Consider the following 21,358-nt stretch of genomic DNA (forward strand, 5'->3'; position numbering starts at 1 on the left):
AGCAGCTGGTTCCAGCCTCCAGGTTGGAAGTACTTTCGGTCTCATCTGCCTACAAGCAGCTGGAAGCAAGCCTATATGGGTTGCTTGTTTATGAGGCTGATGGACTTTCTATGGGGAACACAGAAATGGATCTCACAGGAGGGAATATATTAATATTGTCAGTGATGAGCTTTAATAAATTGAGCTTGCACCAAGGGCCTTTGAGAAAGTGCTTTACTCTGAAAGTCTTTTTGATCTTCTGCAAATAAGAATACCAAATATTTGACCATGGCCAGATTGTATTTGCAAGTGGTGGCTTAGTTATTTTAGATTTGCTGTTTGAGTGAGTTATTTTTGATGAATTTGAAACAAATATCCAAATAAAGGGAAGTTTTGAGAGCAAGTTAGTTACTTGTACATTTCAGTTAACTGGTAAGAGGAAGAATGCCTTTAAATAGCCAAAACCTCCCATAAGGACTTTCTTATTCATGGGGTGTGTGTGTGTGTGTAAGTGTCTATATATATATACATGTATGTATGTGTATATATACACACAAGTGTGTGTGTTATATACACATATGATAATTTTCCCTACACTCTGCAACTAGTGTCAAGCACTAAGTCAGTCAATAGCAGAAAAGACATTTAATTTGAAAGATGAACATCAAATATCTTTATTCAGATGATTTGCATTCTTCAGCTAATGCATTGCTTTGCAGAAAACACACAGTGAGTGAAGAGGGATTATTTTCACTTCAGCTGTTCACATGATGGAGGGAAGATGAGGCAGCAGCAAAGTGGGTCAAGCTGAGTCCCACGTTGTTTGTACAGGGTTTTGTGTGTGTGTGCTTGGGGAGTTTATTTTATTTTATTTTTTTGCATGAGGTTGTGAAAAATGACTAAGTTTATAGCCCCTTCTTGCTGTGTGTGTTTCTGGTTTTAATAAACCTTTTAATTCGATTGGGTATCTTTTGTTAAATTCACAGCAGTTAACATATGCAAGATATTTGCTTTAGGAAAGTTTTCCTCTTTCCATATGCTAATCAGGGAGCCGTGAGCAGCACCCTCTTAAAGCAAGAGCACTGCAGAATGAGAATGACAGTGGTAGACAACGTAGAGGAAAAAAGATGACAGTAGTGTTTTCTTACTGCTATGTCTACTCACACAGTGGAGTACTTACTGTATGTTGCAATGACCTTTGTTTACAATATCTATAAATTCATTAAAAAAACAAAAAAAAGGGAAATATCAGGAAATGTAGTTTCAGATATGTTTATTCTTAAAGTGCATACAAGCCTTAGTGTTGTAATACTCATTTGGATATTATTGGTAAATGAAGGAATAAGTTCTAGTGAGTGACCACTGAGTGATGGTAGCTGAGGATATAAAATGCTGCACCCTGTTGCAAACCTAGTTGCAAGGACTCTTTCTCTAGGTGGTATTTTGAGCTTAGTATGTACGGGTGGGCCTGGTCTTATTTGGCAGAGGCATGTTTTCTTTCTGTCAGTGGACTTGGAGAGCCTGAATCCTCATGTTGTTGGCTCTTTGAGTCTGGGCACTGCAGTACACTTCTTACACACAAGTTTCTACCTTTGGCTCATTTAACATCCAGCAATTTTCTTACATGATTATTATAGTTCTTCTCACACTTTAAAGAAAGAGCATGGGGTTGTCACAGTGGATCAGATACTCAAATATTCATTGCCTTGACTTGCAAAATAAGTTTTTGGACTACACCATTCATTTCTGTGCAGATATTTCACATCACTGATTTCTCCCAGTTTTGATGTGACCTATATTCCATATACATATCTTACTGTTTCATTGTAGATATGGTGTGTCTAACAGCCTGTTTCTCCTCTAGTTCAAGAGCCTTGGGTTTCTGTATCTTGAGAGACTATATGGACATTTCTTCAATTCTTTTTGGGCTGTATACTGCCACTAAACCTGAAGATATGAGACAGAGATTTGCTTTTCTAGCAATACGTGCAAGACCGTGCCTAGATCTAGTAGCAAGGTTTGAGCAAAAGAGAGCAGGCAACAGCTTTCTCAAAAGTACTGCTCTGTTAGCTTTGGAGGACAGATTAGTATGTATCTCTGTAGTGGGTTTTTCTCAAAACACAAACAAAACCCCAGCCCTAGGATGCAGGTGCTACAGTAAATAAACAGAGATTAGAAGATTTCATACCGCAGAGAGATACTATCAAATCAGAAGGTGTTAGAAGAGGAAGATGCTTTTAAAAAGCCTTGATCTAGGAGGTGCCCTCTTCTAATTTTCTGAAAAGATTTAGTTCATATGTGCAGGGCAATGCTTTCCTTATCTTTATTTTATTGCCAGTTTGTGAGCTTAAGAGTGCTGTAGGTTGGTCATAGATCCATCTATTTAGAATAAACCAGGTTGGAAGAGACCTTCAAGATCATCGTGTCCAACCCATCAACCAATCCAACCCACCCACCAATCCAACCCACCCAAACAGCTAACCCATGGCACCAAGCACCCCATCAAGTCTCCTCCTGAACACCTCCAATGACGGCGACTCCACCACCTCCCTGGTGGTGCACAGACGGGGGGAGGTATACTCTGTTACAGGGCAAAAGCATCCTTCTGTCACTGAATTGCCACTTGTACAATGACACTTGCTCTACTGTTCCACTTGCACTAGAAATGGGGGTCAGGGTGTGAGGAGCTTCCCAAAATAGGTGCTCCTTGGTCCTGCTTCTCTGTGCTTTCAAGGCACTTGCTCTGTACAACAGTGTGCTCATGGTAGAATAGGGTAGAATAGAATAGAATAGAATTAACCAGGTTGGGAAAGACCTTCGAGATCATTGAGTCCAACCTATCATCCAACACTATCTAATCAACTAAACCACAGCACCAAGCGCCCCATCCAGTCTCTTCCTAAACACCTCCATTGATGGAGACTTGAGCACCTCCCTGGGCAGGTAACATGATCATTCTTAGGAACTGCTGTGTCAAGCCGGTATGTTTCCAGGGAATAACCTTTTAGGAGTGGTGTCAAAACGGGGAGAGTGCTGTCCATTTATCTGAGATGTGTGTGATTAAAAAAATTCTTTTCTGAACACTGGAAAAAACTTTTCTGGTTGCTTTGGTTTCATTCTGCTAAGCTGATGAATATTGCCTGATCTTCAAAGTTCATAAAGATCTTAACATATTTTTTAGATTAAAAGTGGCTGTATATTTAATTAGAAAAAAAACAGTTATGTAATGATTATATTTGTACTTCATCTTCTTTCCCCTGCTAGTATTCTTCTGTGGTGGCCCTTCACACAAGGGATCCTGTTAGATTCTCACTGGGTGGCCAGAAAGCAGAAGATTGCAAGAATTATAAAGATTCATGTTTGTTTTGGGTGGAGGCTTCAAAGGCCCACAGGCTTCCTTACACAGGGATGCAGTCAGGAAATGGGAAGGCAGGGGGAAAAAAAAAGGAAGAAATCTGAATCTGTTTTCTATAAAAAGGGGATCATACTCAGCTTCTATGAAAAGGCACCATAGTAATGGATTTCTCTGAGCTATGTGTCTTTGATGTTTGTGTTAGTTGTCACCCATAAAGCTTCCTCTCTTCTTTACACGTACACTTCAATAATGTAAAATACAGTGATATATTCATAAGGCAAATTGTAAATAGTGTGCTAAAACGTAGCGACTTAATGTGTGTCGTTTGAGATGCTGGATGATGGGATGTATTCCAGTCCATATGTTCTGCAGTTTCCAATTAGCAAGACTCTTCTGCTGCTATGTGGGATAAAGTGTGAGTTAGGATTTAAGGCTGTGTATTTTTTTTTTTCCTCTTTTTTTTTTGTAAGTTATTGAAGGAATTACCTCATCTGTTCCTTCTAGTACTAAAGATAACTCACTTATGTGACTTGCCCAGGCTGGTCTGTGTCTGGAGGGCTTGTGATTCTGTTGTATATCACCCATGTTAGTAATTTTATTAGATGCTGTAAATCAGAATTCTAACACAATATTATGGATGTCTGCAGGAACAGAGGTCTTTATTGGCACTTAAAGAATCATGCACTGATATGTACTAAGGATGGATGAAAATAAAAGGAAGGAATTTCTTGTCCCATTCAATTAATTGACTCCTTTCATGAAGGAAGGAAGAAAATGTTTTATGTTAACATGAGGTAGTTTCTGTATGCTTTTAGTGGTGTTATCTGGTAAGTTTGAAATATCTTAGCTAGGTATTATCTGTTTGCTTTCTAGCAGTAATTATGTTATCTGTTTGCTTTCTTGCTTTATTAAAAAAGAATAAAATAATATTTTATGCTTGGTTTGTTGAGATCCCACCCTGTTACTTCTCCCCCAGAAGTGATTCACATTGTAGAATGGCCACAGGCAGCACACATTTGCATAAGGGGATGCTGTGGGATAGTGAAGGCTTTCTTTCAAAGCCACCATGAAGCAGAAATCCCACAGAGGAATTATTTGGAAGGACTCAGCATACATGAGACACTTTCGAAATCGTTACCCTTTGTCAGTATCTGTCTGTGAAGGCATTATTGCTTTATGTTCATTAAGAAGGTGAACTTCACATTGTTTTTGCGGTTAAGGAGCTTTTTGTTTAACCAGGGAATTAAAGTTACAGGACTTCGAGGCAGTGTCTCAGTTTGCCATCAGAGACATGCTGCAGAGCACCCCAGGGCCTTAACCCTGTTTAGGGGTGTTTTTGAGCTCCATCTGGATTTTCAGAAACCAGGATGTATGACAAAGACAACAATGGTCTTGTCCTGGTGTTGAGGATGTAGTTAGCAGCTCCTCTGGTGAGATGATGTGCAGCTGAGCTTGGTAATGGGATGTAGCCTGAAGGGACTTGCCTAAGGCTGCAAGGACAGGACACCCATATTACTGCTGGTTGGTGAAATGACTATGCAAAAGCTGACCAATCTATGAAACCTCATTTTAAATGCTAATTTGTAGTTATCCACTGATTTAATGAAGCAAACTGAGGAGTGGCAGTAGATGCTGTATTGCTATGAACTGCTAAGTGCCCAAGTTGGTTAACTGAAGGTTAAAGAGCACTACATGGGAAAAAACAAAGCAAACTTAGTTTTCTTGGCAGTAGTTACAGTTGTTTTCCATTTCAGGAGGTTTTAGGGCTTTGTGAAATACAGCTAGAGATTGTCATTAAAAATTCTACTCCAGTTAGCTTCCCAAGACCTCTTAGGCTCAGCACTGACTGTTAAGTCAGCTCAAAACACTCTAGATCACTACAAATAGATAGTATAGTCTTTGATTGTTGGAAGATTAATGTTAAAAACTCTATGGATGTAAATCTCAGTTCCATTTGGGAAGGTTTGCTTCTTTAAATCCTTAATACCTTCAAACAAACATAAAGAGGAGGGCTGGATTTTTTAATTTGTTTTGGATTTCTATTGGAACATTTTTTCCCAATAACTGACTTCACTTGGATGATAGTAGCAGAAAACGAAACCTGATATAATTTTCACTAAGGGATGAGAACATCAAAGCAGCTTTGGAAACCTAAACTGAGAACTACCAGGTTTGTCAGTCTAAAGGTGTTCCTTGAATTCATAGTAGTATCACAGTATCAGTCAGGGTTGGAAGGGACCACAAGAATCACCTAGTTCCAACCCCCCTGCCATGGGCAGGGACACCCCACACTAGATCAGGCTGGCCAGAGCCTCATCCAGCCTGGTCTTAAACACCTCCAGGGACAGGTCCTCGACCACCTCCCTGGACAACCCATTCCAGGGCTTCACCACTCTCATTGTGAAGAACCTCCTCCTCACATCCATCCTGAATCTCCCCACCTTCAGCTTCATTCTATTCCCCCTAGTCCTATCACTACCTGAGATCCTGATCATTGAGCATCCTTGTGTTAATATGTTCAGAGAGGAGAAACCTTAAAAATGGAAGCTGTGGTGGCCTTTACATTGACAAAAATCAGTTTTCTCTCTGGAGTGACAGGTGTTCAGTCTTCCTTTTCCTCCTGCCCTGCCTCGGAGTCACTGCAGTAAAACTGAGAAAGCTCTTAAGGGATCCTTACGTTGCTGTGATGGTACCAAGGAACATGGCAATGTTATTGTTTCTAGTTCTTCACTGAAGTAAGTGGGTTTTGGGGATTAGCATGCTATATTAAAAACAAAACAAGATTTCTCCCTTCTGGATCTATTAAATGATACTGCTACCAGCATAACTTTTTGTGTATATATACATACATACATACATACATATGTGTGTGTGTATACATATGTAAAATATTCTTAATGTCAATATGACAAAAATTTGGGTTTCTGATTATGGAGGTAGTTTTTTTTTGTTCTCCTAAAGCTTTTAGAGCAGGTGCTTAAAACTGAGTGACTGGTTAAAGGCAGGCAGGCAAAAATTAAGAAAAATTGCTATTTGGCATCTTATTTTGCCCTTTCTTGTCATACACTTTTATGAAATGAAATATAATCCTTTCATCCCTCTCTGCTTTTCCAGTTGTTTCTGCATCAAGACAACAGGTTTTTAATTTGTGTTTTTTTATTTTCAGAAAGGAAATGCAGGCACAACTTCTGTGTTATGGACATGGGGAATTTTCACAAGTCTGGATTCTTCAATTATTGCTGTAGTGAAGGTTGCAATGCCATTCAGTGGTTATAGCTATTCACAGGAATGGACTTGCTTTTGGTTTCACGAATTCTTCTGTGGCAAAAAACAGCAGTCGCCAACAAACTGGAAGTGTAGAGTATGTATGTGTAATAAATTGTGGAATTTTATGCACAATGAGAAGGATGTAAGAGGAAAATACCTGAATATTTTGTGAGCATGACTCATAAAGAGATGCTTGCTGTCCAGTGGGTTTTTTTCCTTCTCTCTGAAATGTGATGTCCTATGTCTGTGCACAAAACTCCTCCACTTGGCTGGTCTTTAACCTCGACTTATTGATCTTCAGTGTCACTAGTCAGAGGCAGCTGTGTTTTCCTAGCATATACCAGGGGTAAATGCTGCCTCAATGCAATCAGGCTGGATTCCCTCACTGCCTTCTCTGCAGTGTGGAAATGGATGCTCTCAAATCCAGTCTACACTTGTGGTACTGGAACTAGCTGGAATTGGACTGGTTTGGTACATGTCCTGGCAAGCACGCACAAGCTGTACTTGCTAATTGAAATGTCACTGGTGATTCTTGCAAGACTTTCCCCTCAAGCTTGTGTGTTTGCATACTCCCAAGCAGACACTGTGCTTAGATGCTTTCAGAGTGCTCAGCACTGAGGCACGAAGGACCACAGCACACAACACGGGTGTGTTTCTGCTGTCTCAGATGTGTAGATGCACCCAAAACTGGAGGCTCAGGAGGAGAAGGAACATGAATGTATAAAAGAGATTGACTGGAACAACATAAGAGCGCTCTCTTTCTGCTTTCCTTGAAATGGATGTGAGTGCTTGTTAAAGAAGAAAACCTAACAGAATAACAAGGAAAACCTCACCACCTCTCCCCACACCTTCCCCCAAGGTTTCAGCTAGGCTTCCCAGCACTAGGAGGTCTGTTGCTTCAGAGATGGCACTGTAAAGGTGGCTTGTCAGCCAAAGGGAAAGCTGGCATGCATTTGAAGAGTCCCAGTAAGAAAAGAAAAAAGTGGAAGATGCCTGCTGTCTTCAGTGGCTTGATTATTTGAGTGGAAGAATGCAGTCTATGTTTCTATTCTTCTGCTATCTGAAGTACTGCTGTTGGTACTAGGATTACTTCTGTTCTGTGTCATCGCAGGCATTTTCTAATATGCAAATGCCACTCCTTACTGAAGACTAAAAGCAAGTTAAGTATAGAACTAAAGCCATCTGGTAGTTCAGACAAAAAAGTTAGATAATTAGCTGTTCTTGTCAAGGGACTGTGATTAAAATAGGCCATCTTCATAATGGTGACTAGTTTGCAGGGACTTCCTGAAAGCCACCTGGGATAATGATAATGGAAAGAATAAAATTAAAAAGGAGGGGGGAGGTGGTGCCATTATAGCTCATTGATGACTCTTGTAAATGAATTAAATCAGCTTTTAATTTGGATATTGTTTGTTATTTTAGAAAGAAATGCAGATTGAGTTTTCTGGTTTTGTTTGGCAATGATACAGCTAGGTCAGCCAGGTTACTGCTAGGGACCTTATTATTTCTGTGTACAGTTCTGGTTTCATTGCTCACATCCTTATTAACTTGTGAGTGATTGTGGCATAGATCATTGTAAAAGACCACTCTAATCTGTCTAACCTGATGGGTCCTGCTCAGGAAATTTTGTTTCTTTTGGGCAATTAGAACTATTAAGGAAAACTAAATGAGGAAAAAATATCATAATGTTGTTGCTGCATCATTCTTTCTCAGATGATGATTACAAAATTGCTATATTAGTGTAACGTGAATTTATATTGATAGCTTGTAAGGAAAAAAAATCCTGTTTTGGAGAAAGTACTCTAAAAGTAACCTAATTGTATAGTGAGAGGAAGGATCTGTGTAGCTTTGGTAACTCCAGCCCCTTCTCTAGCAATACTGTGGAGGGACTTTGTGGTCCCTTTGGCCTTTTCTCCTGGAATCTTAACATCCTCATCAGAAAAAATAGCATCAGGGAAACCTCCAAAGACTCGAACAGTGCTTGCTCTTTCCTGCATGTAGATGCCCTATGCCAATGTGATAGAATAATTTTAATCAGTGAAGTCTGACCTGAATCTTCTTCTAAGCTGGTCTCTCTGGGAACATAGTGTTAAGGGCAGCTATGCTAAATAGACTAGTAGGATAAAATAAATGGATAATGCAATGGCAAAGGGAGAGTGCTCCAATACTAGTATGATTTAATTAAATTGTCACTTCATGTGGATAAAAATCCTAGATCTAAATGAGATTAATTGACATTTGTTTGGCTTTGGGTCTTGCTGGTTTGTTTTTTCCAATATTAAAAAAAAAGATATATAAAAATAGACAGTTGTTGCTTATTTAACAATTCTAGGAAGGAGCTACTCATGCTGTCTCATATCTGTAAGAGTGTGGCTGTAACATTTTCTCAGACTATGCTGCAAATCTCTTTTGAAAATGTAAGCAAGATGAAAAATTAAACCATGGGCAAGAATTAAAAGTAGTCTGCCTTTTTATGTGCTTCGATTCTCCTTGCACCACCACCACCAAAAAAAAAATATTAAGAATTGCTTCTGCATTATTTTCATTAAATTGAGCTTTTGTGTCCCTTTATGACTTGATTAGGAAAGCAATGATTTGAAAAATTCAAGATATTGAGGTCTCACAAGTGGCAGCGATGCTCCGCTTTTAGAAAACACAAGTCAACATTTTAGTGCAATGTGCTCAAAATAAATTGCTGTGAATGTGGATACACAAATACTTCGAGCACTTTAGTGGCTCATCCTTTCAAATCATTAAAATGGTGATAAATGCATGCTGGTGATAAATGCATGCACACCTCATCAAGTTAATATAAGTCTTTAAGCAAGTCCTTTGTGGAAGAGCGATGTGTTGCATTTAGTGAGTACTTAAGCTTTGTTAAGAAGTGTTGAATCTGAACACTGCCTTAGGATTTAGGATACTGAGAAAATGAAACTATAAAAAAAAATAGCTTTTGAAGTATTTACTTGAAAACATCAAAAGAGGTGATCCGGATTCCAAAAGGAAGATCCAGGTTTTAGCCTCCAAGTGCAGGCTGCCACTCATGCTTTAAGTTCTGCCTGTTCATGAGTGTTCCAGCATCCTTCCACATTTGGTGACCTGATGAACACAGTTCTGCTTTGTGGTAGTTCTTTGTTTGTGGCAAACTTCTGCATTATGCCCAGACAATCCCCAGGATTCTTCACATTTTTATTGTTATTTACTTGCGTAGACGAAAATGGACTGAGAAGCTGCCAATGAAGCTGAAGCAAGAAACAGGCTTTTCACTGGCTACTGTTATAACTGGCTTTTGATAAATCTTGCAAGTGAGCAACTGTCAAAAGTATGAGATAGTGGCAAGGCTTGGGTAGCTGGGGTTGAGCATTGGTAAGCCTGAGTGTTCTCTTGATGACAGCTCATTAGAGCTGAATTTAATGTGGTTTCAAAATTCAGATTTTATTTTTTTTAAGAACTAAAGCTTGTTTTGCAGTCTAAAAGCCTCTTTTTTTTTGGTTTGGTTTGGTTTTGTTTCCCCCTAAATTGCCTTTTTCTAATGTGCCAGAGTTCTTTTTCACATCTGTTTTTTGATGAGGTGTCTGATTATATGTTTTGGTTTTGTCCTGTCCAGATTTTCCTGCAGATAAGCCTTTGGCATTTCAGTTGCTTCTGCCTTGCAAAGAAATTAATTCCTTCAAGCCAGTGAGACTGCAGCTCCAGCTGTGACTGTAGATGAATGTTCTTGCAGGGTCATGTACTGTAGCTCTGAACCTAAATAAAAAGATTAACAAGAGTTCACTGGGAGTAAAAACGCTTAATTTCACCATTATAACTATGAGAATCCATAGGGGAAAGCAATAAAGCTTTACTATTATAATTGTTAACAAATGATTATTTCACCCTGACCTCGCTTCCTGCTGTTATTGTAGTTTTGGAACAGTAACAAAGGATGGGATTGACCTAGTTCATGGTAGTACTTTAGTCCCTGCCTTCAAATGATCTTTTTCTTGAAAAATAATTCCTAGTCTAGCTCTTTTAGGAGGCAGTCATGGTATTTATGAAGGAAACAATGCTTTCTGATGTGCTTTACACAGTCTTCTGCCCCAAACCGTTTCTTGGTTAAAGGAAGATGGGGCATGATGTAGATAGCTGTCCTGGGACCTAGCCTGACAGCCAGCAATGCCCAGATGGTGTGGCTTGTTCCACCTTTTCCCCCAACTAGTACAAACTGCTTTTAATGATTCCTTGCAGAAAGGGAGGATTTCCATGGTGACCCTCTTCAGCTGCATACATTAGAAGACTTTATCTTGTTTCCAGGTTGCAGCTCTGCCCAGGAGTGGGGAGAGGAGAGAGCCATTAGAGACTTCCTCAGTAGTATCTCTGGTGGCTATTTGATGGCTGGGATATGGCCGTTTTCTGCTTGAGTGGCAAGCATTGTGAAGGGCTGAGCTACTGCTCAGGGCAATAGTCTGATCCTTGAAAGCTCTCCTGTTTCTAGTAGACATGTGAGGAGAGGATGGAAGGAGTTTGATCAGTAGTGATCTTGACTTTTGCCAGCATTTTAGGATTGACAGCTACAGGCAGCACTATTACCTGAGCAGTCAAAGCAATGCTTGTATCCATTTCCTTGGGAAGGAAAACAAATAATTAAAAGTGACTAGTGTGACTGCCCAGCTTAGTTTAAAAATCAGATAAAAGTAATTTGATTTTTAAAGATTAAAGCTAGATATTAACTTTCTACTTTGCTTCAATTGGGTGATGGAGGTTGTAAGTTAGTCATGGTTGGTAGGCTGGTGACCCTCTTGAACCCCTGGCTAGAAAATGCTGCAGCACCCATCTGTGTTGCATGCTGGGAGCTCCTGGTGTTGAAGCGAAGGCATGAAGGCTGGTGCATGCATGAACATGTTTTCCTGATTAGAATGATACAAGGTGCTGCTTGAGCATGTGCACCATGAACTGGAGAGCATTTTGGATTTTGTCACATGCTTTTCTGTTCCTTATTTTTACTTTGAAGTCCAGCTGCCCCTTTGAGACATTTTTCTATGTCTAGTATTCATTTGCAAGAACTATAACTTCTAAAATTATTGCTCCAGTCTTTGTTTCATCAACAAAGCCACCTAGTAGTTTTCTTTCAGATAAAAGAAGAATCCATGGGTAACATAGTTCTGTGTTTTAGGAGTGGTTTTCATTTGTGACCAGATGAGAATCTTACTGAACTTTGAATGTTAACCCCACTCATTTTATTTATCTTCTATTGTTTTCTTGCTTGCATGCTCAGAAGTGTAGTCTTAATTTTTGCTCCTCAAGGTTTTGTGGATCAGCTTCTGAAACGGTAGGGATCACCATCAGTCCGTAGAGATAGCTGAGGAGCTCCATCCTGCATAGAATTCCCTGTGATCTTTTTGTTTTTGTTTTTTATTTTGTTATACCTTTGCTCCTGGAATTTGAACCAAATGTTTCTGATGGTCTCTTTTTTAAAACCTAATGTGGCTTTAATTATTCACAAGTGGTAAGTGTCTTCTAAAGGTAAGAACTAATTGCAGTCAGGTAAATTAGGCATGCTTTTTTATCAGCTTCATTATGTCATTGGTTTTCAATAATCTTAGTGAAAGGGGTCACCTTGTAGAAATTGCTGAGGCTTTGTTGGAAGAGACTTGAATCTTGTGTGGTGTGGTATTCCTGAGTGGTCTGGTTTCATTTTAATCTGCCTGCACATCCAGAAGTGTAGAGTTATATGGTGAAAATTTTATACCAAAACCATTGCAGGAAATGATACAACTGGCAGGTCATCTCTATTTATGTATGTCAGGTCTTTTATATTTGCACTGGAGAGTTCACGGTCACAGGATCTAAACATGGACAGGGAACGGCAATTTAGGATTCCCTCCCCTGCAAGCCACTTGAATGCACAAGAAATTTATGAGAGTCATTCCTGATAGAGTTATTTTGAAATTACTCATTAATATGTTCTATTTTCCATAGCTGAAAAGTGCTGCTAAGTAAGTCTCCACTTGGGGAGATTGTACTCAGACACATTGTGTACTTCAAGCTACCCCTGAAACCCTCTTCTCCATGTCTGGGCTGTGTCACTGAAGGCTGAGCAGGTTGCGTGGATGTAAAAGAAGATGGACATTAGCCAAGAAAGGCTGCTGTTAACTTGAGAGTGGGAGAAGCAAATCTTGACTGTTTCTTTTTTCTTTCTTCTTTTCTTCTTTTTAAATGCTAGTTTGAAAGATAAGGCATCTTATAAGGAAATATGAGAACAATAATAGACAAGAATATCATCATCCCATTTTTCAAGTTACTTAACATAGAGCCTCACCGAAGCCTCTACTGTGTAGTATGTGGTGAAGTTCGGTAGCCTTTTAAGACATCTCTGTAAAATTGGTGATGTGAAAAGGACACACAATAGAAAAACGGTTGCAAATCTATTTTTCTTTGCCTAAATCAGAGTAACTTCCAATTTTTATGATGGCATTTATGTCATGTAATATTAGACAGGCCATTTAAAATTCTGTATGTGGCAAGATAAGTATCTGCATGTAGGTTTTCTGAGTTTCTTCTCGTGGTATGTGAAGTATACTGAAACCCAATTGTAGCCATATCCTGAATCATACTTTTTTTTTGCTGGAGCAGCCAGTTGAGCTATCCATGAGAAGTAGCTATTGAAGCAGCAGAAACCAGAATGTTCTTCCATGTGTTTGTAGAAAATAGGTGGGACCTACTGAAAAACTGTGTCTTGCACTTTAGATTTGATTAAAAGAATTTTACAATGTGTGTAAGGGAGAAAAAAGTGTTGCAAGTGCAATTCACAGAATGTGACACCCTTCATAAAGGCAGACTCATTGGCATACTGGTATGAAGAATTACTTTTCTTGTGTTCTAGAGAGCATGTTTTACCCATAAAGTTTATGATGATATACTTGCAGACCTGAGAGTTAACTGCAGCATGTTGAGTCTGAAAGGTTAATTTTCTAGCTAGCTTACTGCATAGTTACTCTGTAGTCAAGTTGATGCATGCAACATCAGCAGTGCATATTTTTTCCCCAAGTTGGTATCTGACTTAGAGAAGACTTAGCAGAGGCACAGTGCAATTAATGTAAGTTGCAGAGCTTTTTAGTGTACTTGCGTTGTGGCTGTAAAGTCAAAATGCAGCTCTGAAGAGTGCTGTGTCCAGATTTTTGAAGTGTTCTTTATACCTGGACACTTAAGAAATAGAAAGCTTACCAACTGAAACTGCAAACAGAGTAAAAAAGATGTTAACAAAAAGCACACATTTCACATGTAACATGCCATTCTTTCTGTAAAATATAAGCACACTTAGGAAATGCCTTTTTTGTCGTCTTTTTTTTTTGGTGAGATCAGAAAACCTTCTCTGTTGATTCTTCCATCTGTAATTAGTCTTGCTAGTAATAGTGTTTCCTGTGATTCTAGTTCTGCCTCAGATGACAGTACCACAGCTTCCTTTGAATCCATGGAGAAGTCTAAATAAATAAACTAGATTAAAAGTCATCTGAAAAAGAAAAATCATTTCAACTGTAGCCTAAGACAGAATTCTGAAGTATCATTGTTCTACTTGCTCTGGATTTGGTGGCTTCTGTATTGTATAACATGCTTTTATTTCTTTCTAAACAGGAGTTCACCAGATTTTTTTTCATGTGGTTGCTGAAGCATTTTCTTGGGACAGCAGTAATGATTGATGAACTCACTCCAGGTAATGAATCAAATGTATGCCATTGGGTAGGATTGTTCATTAACTTTCCAGACATTGTTTTGGTTAAGCTTCAGTAGTAGCAGTCTTTAACATTGTAATGTCAAAATTCACTGAATATAAAGTATAAATCTCTTGTCTACACGAATGTCCAGACAAGTTTTGAATTTCTCTAGCGATGGAAACTCCATCACTGCTCTGGGTAGCCAGTTCCAGTGCTCTGTCACCCTTAAATTAAAGAAGTTTCTTCTCATGCTTAGATGGAACTTCTTATGTTCAAGTTTTTGCCCATTACCACTTGTCACAGGGCACCATTGAAAAGACTGGTCCCATCCTGACACCCACCCTTTAAATATTTATAAGACCCCCATCAGTCTTCTCTTTTCCAGACAAAAAAGACCCAATTTTCTCATTTTTGTGGAAGGGCACAAAACACAGGAGTTGGTGACCCTGAAGTTTATTCTGCAACTTACGGAGTAAGAGAGTGTAAAGACAACAAATAAATGTTAGCAGGTGTCAGATGAAGGGTCCAGATTAAGCCTAGACTTTAAGGAATGGCTGAGTTACTGGAGTGTCTGGTAACTGATGCCAAGAGAAGGGAGCAGAACAAGCTCAGCACATGGTTACCTACTAGATCAACCTTTCATAATCTGCAGGTAAAGGACCTCTGAGTCAGTGCTTTCGTGTTGAGTAGTCTTGTGTACACTTTCCCCTTCTGTGAATTTGGTAGGTTATATTTTGGACCCAGGACTGTTTTGCACTGTTTCACACTGTTTGGAATTGCCCTGCTGAATGCCAGAGGGAGAGAGGGATGGAGCACTCTCTGAAATTAGTTGTAAATCTCCTACTTGCTAATTTCATTTACCATGGGGAATAGGAAAACTTACCTGCACAGTCAGAAGTTGAATTGTGCAGTTTCTACTTCAGCAGGGTAGTGGGAAAGGATGATGGATACTGAGCTCTACAGAAGGTGTGTTTTTAAGTAGCTAGATTAAAATCTCCCTGATGATTTGTGACTCTTCTCCTTTGGTGCCTTCTTAATGTGTGGATGAGGTGACTGCTTAGACCTGTCTTGCTTTTCTCTTTAAGCTCCTTTCCCAATAATAATTAGGAGGTTGTGTCACCTTTTATGTTCTATATCTTCTGGAGTTCTAGAAAACAACAGAGAGGATGCTCTGTTTCCCTGCCCCTTATTTTCCTGACAGTACTCAAGGTTCTGTAAAAGAAAGTTTGAGACATCTTGGAGATACATACTCAACGGGTTGGGCCTCCCAGCAACACAGTAAAATATGGAAGTAATAATCAGAATGAAACTACATATTATTTTTATTTGTTTCTTTTACTTTTGTATATTTAAAACAGAAACGTGAGATGAATTTTGAAAAAAGAATTAGCCATTAATACCTTTGCCACAAAATCATTGCATTGAGGATCTAACTACACATATTCCATCTTACGCATTAAGGTTATGAGAGTAAGGGTGAATATTGCACAGACCTATCTGAATCACTTAGATGGAATCACAGAGATATGTTCTGCTGTATGTATAATGTTAATTATTGTGGTAGGATTGCCAGACTGGAAAAGGTTATGACTTTGCTGAAGGTGAGCCTCTGAAAAGGGAGAGTTTCATACTGTGAATATTTTAAGTACAGAGTACTACACTTTTTAAGACTCTGTAAAAGCAAGCAGAACCAAACACAACATTGCACTAAAATTTTAGAGCCCATTGAAGGAGAATAATTTAATTATACTGATTTTTCTTGATGGCAGAGAATATTTGTAAGACAGAATTTATGCAACTGAGTAAAACATTGAGTTTCTATTTGCTCTCCTTTTCTTCAGAACAGTGTAGATTTTGGACTATTATCTGTACTTGATTACAGAACCAGCTTACTGTTGTACAGTTATTTCCATCCTGTCTGCTCTCATTTTCCCTTCTGTGTCTGTATTTGGGCAGAAAGTGATAAGATATCTCCTACAAAGGATTGCCTCAATGTGCAAGGCCCTCAGCTGAATCCTTATGAAATACAAAGCAAGCTGTATGTAGCACATAGTATCATAGTATCATTCAGGGTTGGAAGGAACCACAAGGATCATCTAGTTCCAACCCCCCTGCCATGGGCAGGGACACCCCACACTAGATCAGGCTGGCCAGAGCCTCATCCAGCCTGCTCTTAAACACCTCCAGGGACGGGGCCTCGACCTCCTTGTTCAGTTGAAGATGACTCTGCTGTGTTTGTTCTGATGTCTCATGGGAAAACAAATATGACTGGCCAGCCCTATCATTTAGAAGGAAATTCTTGGGTACCTTGTTCCTTATGTCCCCACAAAATAGGTAAAGGTTTTCCCCTGAATCTCTTCTGGGATCCTGATAAACACTCAATATGCTTGAGTAATCAGCTATCTAATGGAGAAATGAGAGGAGGAATCTTGAGATCAAAAAGCTTTGCGCTAGTAAAACTATGGCTGAACTATTTGCTCAGGGTTGTAATCCTTCAAAAAGGGGTGGTGGTGGGGGGAGGACCAAATCTGCTGCTTAGCTTGCCTGTGCAGGAAGGAATGGTTGAGAAACGTGCTGTGAGTGTTTGGAAGGGGAAGCAAGTGAGTTGGCCAGTTTGGTTAGACTGATGAGAATAAGGTTCATCCACAGATTATCTGGATACATGTGAATGTGAAGGTGGATTGTTTCTTGCCAGAGACTTGTATACAATTGAAAACCAATATGGGGGTGTTTTTCCTTTCTGTAGCAGGATATAACTACATTGTAAACTTCGACAGGACTCTTCAACATCTGAATGTTTCTAGAAACTCAGACAGTGTTTTTGTAAAATTGATTATGGAACTGGGATAAATGGGAAAGCTTTCTGTATTCACCCTCATGTTAATTAGGTGAAACAGTAAGTTTGATATTTGTCCACAAAGAGGTCAAAGATAACAAGAAATCGAGAATAGAGGAGCCCAGCAAGGATAAGTAATGAGCCAGCTTCTCAAGCTGGCAACGACATACCAAGAGATTGGAAAAAATATGTTTGCTAGCTTCCTTTATCATTATAACCTCTCAAACAGAATAATCCTGTCCAAACAGCTATAAACGCTTTCCAATAGAGAAGTTTATGACCTAGTTTCTGACTGAAACACAGTATCACAGTGTGTGGAAAGAAGTTAATTGAAGATGCTGGTGGCTGTGCCTCCAGAGCGTTGTGTTAGAAAATAGGTATGTTTAGTCATTTCTGCCCTTTGCAAATACTTACTAAGTGGAGTCAAGTGGATTCAACTTGAAACATTGGTGTTGGTTATTTTGTTGTTTCTCTTTTTTTTTCAGGAGACACAGACATTTAAATGCCTGGGCTGGCTTGCAAAATTTTCATAGGATGTCTGAATTTTGTTAGCAGAGTACTGTTTGGAAAAGTAATCACTCTAGGATTATTTCAACAGGAATTGGGCAATTACAGGATGCCTTTCTAGATTCTGTATTCCTTTAGAGCAGGGAAGGGGGTGAAAAAAAGTGTGTCTAGTCTGTTCACAATTATAAATCTCTTCTGCAGAGAGGCAAGAAAAACTTTGGTTAGGCTTATTTGATTTATGGCCTTACTGTCAGGAGCAGGGCAAGGAGCTGAGGGGAATGTGCTGGAAGGGGGTGGGAACAAAAAATGTTGACTTGTTGGAATGTGTCCAGAGAAGAGCAACAAAGCTGGTGAGGGGCTTGGAGCACAAGCCCTATGAGGAGAGGCTGAGTGAGCTGGGGTTACTTAGCCTGAAGAAGAGGAGGCTCAGGGGAGACCTTATTGCTCTCTACAACTACCTGAAGGGAGGTTGTAGACAGGTGGGGGCTGGTCTCTTCTCCCAGGCAACCAGCACCAGAACAAGAGGGGACAGTCTCAATCTACACCAGGGGGAGTTCAGACTGGATGTTAGGAAGAAATTCTACACAGAGAGAGTGATTGCCCATTGGAATGGGCTACCTGGGGAGGTGGTAGAGTTGCCATTATTGGAGGTGTTTAGGAGAAGACTTGATGGGGTGCTTGGTTGCATGGTTTAGTTGATTAGGTGGTGTTGGATGATGGGTAGGACTTGATGATCTCGAAGGTCTATTCTATTCTTTCTATTCTATTCTATTCTATTCTATTCTATTCTATTCTATTCTATTCTATTCTATTCTAGTCTTTCCATTCTATTCTATTCTATTCTATTCTATTCTATTCTATTCTATTCTATTCTATTCTATTCTATTCTATTCTATTCTATTCTATTCTATTCTATTCTATTCTATTCTATTCTATTCTATTCTATTCTAACAGCAGAGTATCTTGGAGAAAATTTTCTCTTTTAATCTATATATTCCTTCAGGGAGTATCAGAACAGGTTGTGTTTTTATTATCTGTTCTGGTAAGAGACAGACACAAGGGTATTGGAACACTGGAACAGGTTTCCCAGGGAGTTAGCTGAGGCCTCATCCTTGGAGATATTCAAGGTCAGGCTTGACAGGGCACTGGGCAACCTGATCTAACAGAGGATGTCCCTGTCTTGCTGGACTAGATGACTTTTGGAGGTCCCTTCCAACCCAAGCCATTGTATCATTCTATTCTATGGTGTTTCCGTGATGAAGCTGAAACAACACAAACTATATGAGCTCTTACAATCTGGGGAATTTTGATTTTTTCTTTTTTGCTCCTTTTTCCTGCTTTTCCTGCCACTGAAAGAGGGGGAACTGTGCTAATCTTCATCAGCCACAGCTGTGAGCAGTACCATCTATCCCTTTCTTCTGCCTTTTCAATGAGATTCAGAATGATCTTGAAAATGCTGACCGTTTCTGTCTTGGCCAAGAAGAGTTTCTGAAGGCTGTTCAAATACATTAAACAATGCTTGGTTAGCATAGCAAGAGCTGTAGTTAAATTTCATGCCATGTTTCAATTAGAATTCCTTTATTATTGCAGTTCCTTATAACTTCCTGAAATGCTCATGTCTCGAGTTGAAAATTTCCAGACTTAATCTTGGCCTAACAGTGACCTTTTTTTCCTTTTCTTCTTTGTTTCTCTTTTCTCCGTGGTATTAAGTGAATGTGGCTTGGGTGTTTCATTTATAATGAGAGGAAAATAGTAGAAAGCTATTGCTGTAATACTTAGACTGAATAACTGTGGTGCAGCTGTAGAGAAATGGTGGTAAAAATCATCAGAAGTGCTCCTTGACTCTTACCAGAATCTGTGAGAAGGAACGCTGTGAGGACAATCAATATCAGGTCTTGAAATTTACTCTTTCTCTCTGTCATGTACATGTATTATGCTCCTTCATAAATCATCACATGCAATTGTTTTGGCCTGCTCAGTGATCAGCTGAATGAAGCAGTAGTCCTTGGTGAAAGAGTGGATCTGTTTTTCAGTGTTTGGCATGACTCTGGAGAGATGGCTTATAATTCAGGAACAGAAGTAGCACAGCTGGCAAGTGCCATGTTGAGATGTGCAAGGCGAGCCCTCGAGGCCACTTCTGTCCCCCAGTCAAGGTTGCAAATGTTGAAGTTTTCATAAATGCTTCTCCCAAGAAAGCTATTAAACAAAACATAAATTTTAAATAAACTTTCTGACCAACTTTCCTCAAGCTGTAGGCTACAGTAGTTTAAACCAGAACCCAGTTGTCTTAGGGGATGGGATTTATGACAGGGGTAGAAATGAATTGTCAAGTGCTTTCCTTTCATGCTGTTATCATGTCTATTTATCAACTTGTGTAAAGACTGTTGATGATGGTGATGATGTTGCTAAACAGCAAATTAGGGTGACTTTTTTTTTCCCCCCTTAAAACACATCTTGAAAGTCAAGGAGTAAAAGTCATGTGCTTGCCTAATGGCCTGCACAGAGGCATGCTTTGCCTGAAAAAAGGGATTTTGCCAGGGACAATAAGTGTGAGGGTTTCTGTAAAACACTGTAAGAAACTTTTAATTTCTAGAATTGTTTTCTCTTGGTCTCTTCAGCCCCATGGGAAAGACCAATGAATGTGTAATCATGAGTCATCTTTGTTTCTTTTGTTAAATTCATGTGCCTTCTTAGTAACAGTGTCCAACTCTGAGACCTGCAGGGCAGGGGCGGGAACAGAATTGCCAGCGCTTCTGGCAGAGGTTCCCGTCGTGCTCCCCTGTCCTTTTAACGTGTTTGAAGTGAATTCATTGACTGAACCTCCAGTGTGACATCACAGCTTTGATGTTGTAGAGGACTGCACAAACGTTCTTGGTTGTCTGTCATAAATTTACTTTGGCCACAGAATAGAGGTTGGAAGGGACCCCTGGAGATAATCTAGTCCAACCTCCTTGTTAGAGCAGGTTGCACAGGACAGCCACCTGCAATGTCATCCCTTGCAGGAGCTTGACTGCTATTCAGATGCTACTTCAGCAGCACTGCCAGCTGCTGGTTAAAGTAAGCTGCCTGTGCTATAAGCCCAGCTTCTCGTATTGCTGGAGTATACTTCTTGTTGGTGAATAGTGAGATAGATCTATCTATCTACCTATCTACCTACTTATCTATCTACCTATCTACCTACCTATCTATCTACCTATCTACCTACCTATCTATCTACCTATCTACCTACCTATCTACTTACCTACCTACCTACCTATCTATCTATCTATCTATCTATCTATCTATCTATCTATCTATCTATCTATCTATCTATCTGTCTTTTCTTTTTCCTCCTGAAGATTTAGCAGTCTCAAAATTTAAGATTTGATCAACTAGTCCACAAGTCCCATAGCAACCACTTTCATCTCTTAAGATTAATCAGAGCACATCTGCTGTACCACAGAACAAAACCCAACTATTTTCTGTGCCCTGGGCAGCCTAATCTAATTGGAGGTGTCTCTGGTCACTACAGGGGGTTTGGACAAGAGGACCTTTGAGGATCCCTTCCAACCAGATGCAATCTGTGAATCTGTGAATGTTGCATTGGGCTGCCATAAAAAACAATCTAATACCAGAACTTTAAACAAAATTATGTTGTATCACCAGTTTGACTTAAGAACAGGAGGGACTGTTTTCTTTAAGTCAGTGGACTTTGGTGCACTTTCCTGTTCTATGGAAATCTTA

The 21,358-nt window shown here is 39.5% G+C and overlaps 1 long non-coding RNA gene across 3 annotated transcripts in view; it reads left to right on the forward strand.

Annotated features, from left to right (window-relative positions):
• Nucleotides 1–21,358, forward strand: part of LOC137452445 (uncharacterized) — a 228,550-nt gene that overhangs the window by 74,676 nt on the left and 132,516 nt on the right. For all 3 annotated transcript variants that reach the window (XR_010990089.1, XR_010990090.1, XR_010990091.1), the window contains exon 3: nt 14,213–14,291. This is a non-coding gene — a long non-coding RNA (uncharacterized lncRNA). The remainder of the gene's footprint in view (nt 1–14,212; nt 14,292–21,358) is intronic.

This window comes from Melanerpes formicivorus, unplaced genomic scaffold (genome assembly GCF_026170545.1).
Source record: "Melanerpes formicivorus ecotype bairdi unplaced genomic scaffold, bMelFor1.0.p_v2 SCAF_53, whole genome shotgun sequence".
NCBI classification, from domain to species: domain Eukaryota; kingdom Metazoa; phylum Chordata; class Aves; order Piciformes; family Picidae; genus Melanerpes; species Melanerpes formicivorus.